The following is a 5876-nucleotide window of genomic DNA, read 5'->3' as shown; positions in this document are numbered from 1 at the left end:
AAAAATCCAGATTTTGTGAATAAAAGTGCACTTTAGTGTCACCTTGGTTTTCAGGGGCCTGCTTTCTTTGCTGCAATACACGCTTTTTTGTGTCAATTTTACATTCAATTATAAGACCTTTAGTCACTTTTTTTTAACAAAGTATTCAAGGACTTGTGTAAAAAGTGAGTTACTGAGCACAGCGTCTCTGAAAAGTCACTGTGATTTGAAGCTGCGAGGGATAGTTGGCCTCTGCCTAAACCTTTCCTCACCTGCTTGTTAGATCCGGAGGATGAAGGGGAAATATAATATAAGCCAGAGTGCAACTACATACTTTTGGAGGCAAAGCTTCTGCAATCTGATACCCAGACATGCATCCCCCACCCTTGATATTGCTCTGCTAGGTACCAAGATAAGTGCAGTTTTATATGAGGTCACATTTCCTTGAAAAACAAGTTTATATAGGGTCCATGTACCGAAGACAGAAGAGGAGTTTGATATATAATACAAAGAACCCCAAGTTTCTCCCAATGACAAGCCAGCACCTTGCCATACATATGAGGGTGTATGAGTTTTTGTGAGTCAGTGGGTGAATAACAAACACACTATAAAACTCTTTAAGAACTGCCAAAGTTTAAAGAAATGATTTCCGCTGTAAATGCACATCATTTCCCCTTCACCAGATTGCGCTGCAATCAAAGCCCAGCATTATCACAGCAACAGGAAATAAGTTATCCTTTTAAAAGTGTCATGATGATAACAATAACTGATATTTTAAAATGAATAAAGATGAAGCAAAGTTACAGCATCAGTAGCAATAATATTATGCAACTGTTCTTTTTTGTGTGCTTCTTTTTGCCTCCATGGTTACCTCCAGGTGCTTGTATTTTGACTCTAATTACCCAAAACCAAGACACACACACAATTATGAATTTGACTGATACTGTCATTGCTTTTATTTTTCTCTCATTTTCTTTTTGCAAAGTAAAAATCAGATGTTATATCACTTCAATACTAATTAATTAGCACTCATATCCAGAAACTGTGCTTAAATGATTAATAACCATAATAGATTGTATTAGAGAAAATCACATGGAAGTACACTGTTAGTGCAAGTTTTACAAATGTGCTGTCAACATGTTGCGCTGTGCCAATTACTAAGTGTTTCCTTATTAGTTTATCGCAGCTTTTAAGCTGAACTCTGCTGCCCAGTGCTGCAGTCAAAGTTGACGAGAGCACAGCAAAGCCTGAACCGCGCTCCACAGAAACAACAGTGTGAGCTAAAAGAGGCAAAAACGTTCAGCAGAGCTACAGAGTTGATAATAATCTTTTGTTTTTGCTACTATGAGTGACCTCTTTTCATCCAGCTAATGAAACCAGTCTGAAACGGTAGTTAGTGGGGCTTTTACATGGTAAGTTAACAGTGGCCTTCTATAAAATAAGGTCTATTCAAAACACAAGTCAACAGCCGTGTTTTTTTGTGTGTGTGTTTTTTTAAGTTCATGAAAGCGATTTAAGGCTCTGATCCTGCAGAGTTTGAAAAACATTCCACTAATGAGTTCATATTAATAAACCTGCTCAAGGATTTCTGATAATATGAGGTTTCTTCTTTTTATTTCATCTGTGTTTAAACTCTTTCCAAGGGCGGCCTTGTTACTGAAGATTTTTGCCAAAGAACTAAATAACAAAAAATGTTCAATAGGATCCTTAAATACCTATTCCTGTATGTCTCTTGTCACTGTGGTACCTTTCAGTCCTTTCAGACACCAGAGGAAAAGTGTCCTAATGTTTGATCAGCTGTGTTCTTAACTGTTGACCCCTGAGGTCTGAAGCCTCTTGGAGCTCAATCGGTATAATTTAAGCATTCACGCTAAGTGTCATCATAACTTTTTGAAGTGTTGTCTTCACTCATTTCAAAAACCTTTTGGTAATTGGTTTCCTTTATCATTCTGTGAGGTGCAGTGGCTTTAAGTGACCACATGGAGGCGACACGCCCCACCGCTGCTTCTGCACTGTCAAGGGCATCCCTTTGATCTGGTTCGGGTGATGTCTGTGCTCCCGGTGGGCAAACAGTAGGAGGGGGGACCGGCCTCTATCTCGCTCCTGCTCCTGGGGCGAGCAAGTGGCGAGTCAGCAAAAGAGGCACAGCATCACCCGGAGGAGCGTGACGATGACACGGCGAGGTCATCGCAACGAAATCTCCCAACAAATACACTCTCTCTCCCCCCGCTGCCTTCTCTGCACATCATCATCCCTCCACACCTGACGATCTGTCATCTGTCTCCCCCTCCTTTCCTCTCTCCACCCTGCCCTCACCTTTCTTTCTCTTCCCTCTCTCCTCTCTGCATCCCAGCCCCCCCAGGCAGTGTGGTGACCTCTCTGCGTAGTGTTGCATGTACAGCCCAATCCCTCTCTCCTTCTGTGCTCCTTTCCCTCTCCATTATCCCCCATCCTGGTCGTGCTACAGATTAAAACCAAACTTAAAAGATTCCCCGATCCCTCCCATCCCCTTTTTTTTTCTTTCCCATCTTTCTCTCCTCCCCCATCCTCTCTTCTTCCTTCCCCTGTGATTAGCTACTGCCTGACTCACGCAGCTCTCCCTCCTTTCCCTCTTCCCGAGAGCGTGGCACAGTTAAGATGGCTAAATATGAAATATCTTTTGCTCTTAATTTTGGCCTTCCACACCATTGTGTGAGCTTCGTTGTGTAAGAGGAAAAACTCAGTTACAGCCTACCATGGTTAATTATATCAGTGCACAATATGTAGGCAAAGCAGCTCAACATGTATTTGTCTGGTTAACAAGTAGTGTTTATGTAGTCACAGTTTTTCTGCCCCATGAAATTTCTGATCTTACTATTGTTCGCACTCTCTGGATAGCCACAGAGCTTCATTCATGTACAGAGGCTTTTAAAAAACACCAGTGAGCCGGTTTCTTCACTGTAGTAGTTGATTTTCATTCATGCAGCATTCTGCAACTGTAATATTCTTGAAAGGGCCCAGTGCTGATTGATCCTGCCACTAAATCCCATCCCCAACAATTGCACTATTTGATCCTGTTTGAATCATTTTTGTCAGCTCATCGAGGAATATAAAGAACTTTTGTATTTTATCTTCATTTTGAAGAGTCTCACAGAGCAGGTAGCATTAAAAGAATAATGAATTTTTACTTTTGAAGAGAGCTTTTTGACAAATAAAGAACGGCTGTTTAAACCAGCAGAGCCTTGGCTGGGTGGCGTTACAGTGTGCCTCGCTTCTAACCAGAAAAAAATAAAAAGCTGGTCTGTCGTGAACTTTGCAGGAATTATCAGTTAAATGTGCGAGACATTAATTGCTACATGCAATGTTCTATAATTTGTGTCTAAATTGGACAAAAGTAAACGTGGCTCTTCTTGTGTTAGTTAAGATTAAAAAGTGACTTTGTATTAATTGTAGTCTACCTTACTAATTATAAGGTGTCTGACATCAATGTGAGAGTTTTAGATCAAACCAAAGTTACAAATGGGGTCCCTAGAGCTTGTTTAAGTTTTTTTATGCTCAGTATCTTTTAGAATTGGAACATGAAGCACACAGTCAGGAATTATCTAAAGACTAAGTTGAAGTATAAATCTCTGAACATTTTTATAATGAGGTCCCAGCTCACCACTCTTTGACTCCCTGTTTCTGAGCCACATCACTACTACACAAAAAAAGGACGAAAGGAAGGGCAGCATGAGGGGGAAGATGAGAGAAAGAGACAGAGAAGTGGGGGGGAATTTGTGAACCAGATGGATGGAGCTCAAAGATTACGAGCGTGTGAAGGTCCAGACAAAAGGTACAGAGTGGAATAAATGGAAAAGTAATGGTTGACATGCCTGGTAATAAGTAGAAATAGTATTTAAAGTCACAAAGATTTTAAAAAATATAATAAGTTTGATTAGTCTGACAAAGATATACATAGCTGGTTTCACAGTGCGATTTCAGTCCTAATTGGGATTGGCAGCTGGAGGTTGGTACAATAAGGGAGCTTCAGAGAGTGACAAAGGTAGCGACAACCTGATTAATAACTAGTTAAACTGGGCGTTGTAGATCTAAAATTAAGCATAATTGAGCAGCTGCATGACCTATTTCTTTGCCTCAAATGGAGACCGTCTTCAGCAGAGGAACAAAAAAGCAGCACTGATTGCTCAAAAGCTTTGAACAGCCAGCATTTTTGTGGCAAGATTATGAATTAACCTCATTAAAAAGCAAAACTGGAACTTTTTTTTGATGTGCTATAAAAAATAAAATAAAAGTTAAAACTTCTGCTTACCTGTAAACTTAACTAATGAAGTTTTATTTTATAGACAATGTTGTACAGCTTTGATTCACACATACATTCATGCATACATTTTGGAACAAAATGTGATCAACACTGTTATCTGTACAGTGGGCTCTAGAAGCCTGATCTATACTGCCTGCTCTCCAGCAGGCTTTGTAAACACGGTGGAAGTAACTGTTTAGCAAATACAGGGGCAATATTCCTTCAGGAGTTAGTACAGACCATAAACTCTATATAAAAGTAAGACTGTCCTTAGTTTCTTTTTCTTTTTTCTTTTTTTTTGCCTGTCCCGTTTGGTTCTTTTGCCATCAGAATTGTTGTCTAAAGGCAAAGAAAGATGCCCAACGGATTTACTTTACCAAATGGACCATCCCAGCCTTGCCGTATTGGTTTATTTGATTCACCTTTGCTTTTATTGTTTATTTTATTTTCATTTGCTGAACATGGGACAGACTTGACTGGGGAAAAGAAACGGAAGAAAGAAAGAGGGAAAGAAAAAGAGCGGGGAAGAGGGACGGTGATAAAGGGCAAAAACCAACCAAACAAACAGACAAAAAATACATATATCAATCACCTGGATCACCTGTTGAGAAAAAAAAAGAAAAAAAAAGAAAGAAAAAAGAGCAATACAATAAACAACATCATCGCGATGATCTATGTGAATATAACAGTAAATACTAAATATTAAATATTATTGTGCAGCACGTAAGATCGACAGCGCACAGTGTGCTTTGAGGTAGGAGCCAAAAAGGGTGTAGTTTGTTTGTGTGAGCACCCGTGTGTACACCTGTGAGCATGAGCGCGCTTGTATTTAAAAGGTTCCTTCATGTAATGATCTGCTAGAGGGTGTGGGGAGCCATAGCCCCAACCTCCCCTGTATCAAGACTAGTGTAATCTATTAGATAATTTCTATACTGGTTAGAATTAAGATTATATTTATTTTTCCAGTTCATGAGGACTGTTTTCTTGACTGTTCTTAGTTTCTAGGCTATCGTACTACCATTTGGTTTTCGGGGTTTTCTGGATTACCGGGCACGAGCTATCGGCTAACGCTTGCCTGGCTTGCTAGCTTCATTACCAACTAACATCCATAATTCACTGCTATATAAAATGGGATGCTAACATTTCCAGTGAAAATCAGGCTTCAAAGAAAATGTACTCATTGGAACAGTCTCTTTAAGCCCCCCAGTCACAAAAGCATAGAGATGGTTTGCAACCATGTTGTAACCACCAGTCACTATGTCAAAATGAATATTCCCCAACCAGCTGTTGAGGTTGGTTGCTGGAGGTTGCTGGCAGAGACTGTGGAATAAATTGCTAATGACCCATTCACTCAGGCTTAAAGACTGGTCAGTGACCTCCTGGCAACCATGGGTCGCTGACAGTCGGTCCTGGCTTTAGTCACTATCAGGATTCTGTGAGCAGCAGTTTGCATGGAACCTGTTGATTTGTTTGCAAACAAACTACTCTCTAAGCAACAGTGTGAAAACTGTGAAAAAGGTACCACAGTAGAACACATCTGCCTTCAAAGTAAAAGTGATGCCTTTTGAAACATGTTGGTTTCACAGGTAATGGTACAACTTCGACTTAGATGAACATT

Source organism: Pelmatolapia mariae, linkage group LG6 (assembly GCF_036321145.2).
Source record: "Pelmatolapia mariae isolate MD_Pm_ZW linkage group LG6, Pm_UMD_F_2, whole genome shotgun sequence".
NCBI lineage: Eukaryota > Metazoa > Chordata > Actinopteri > Cichliformes > Cichlidae > Pelmatolapia > Pelmatolapia mariae.
This window is presented reverse-complemented; position numbering follows the sequence as displayed.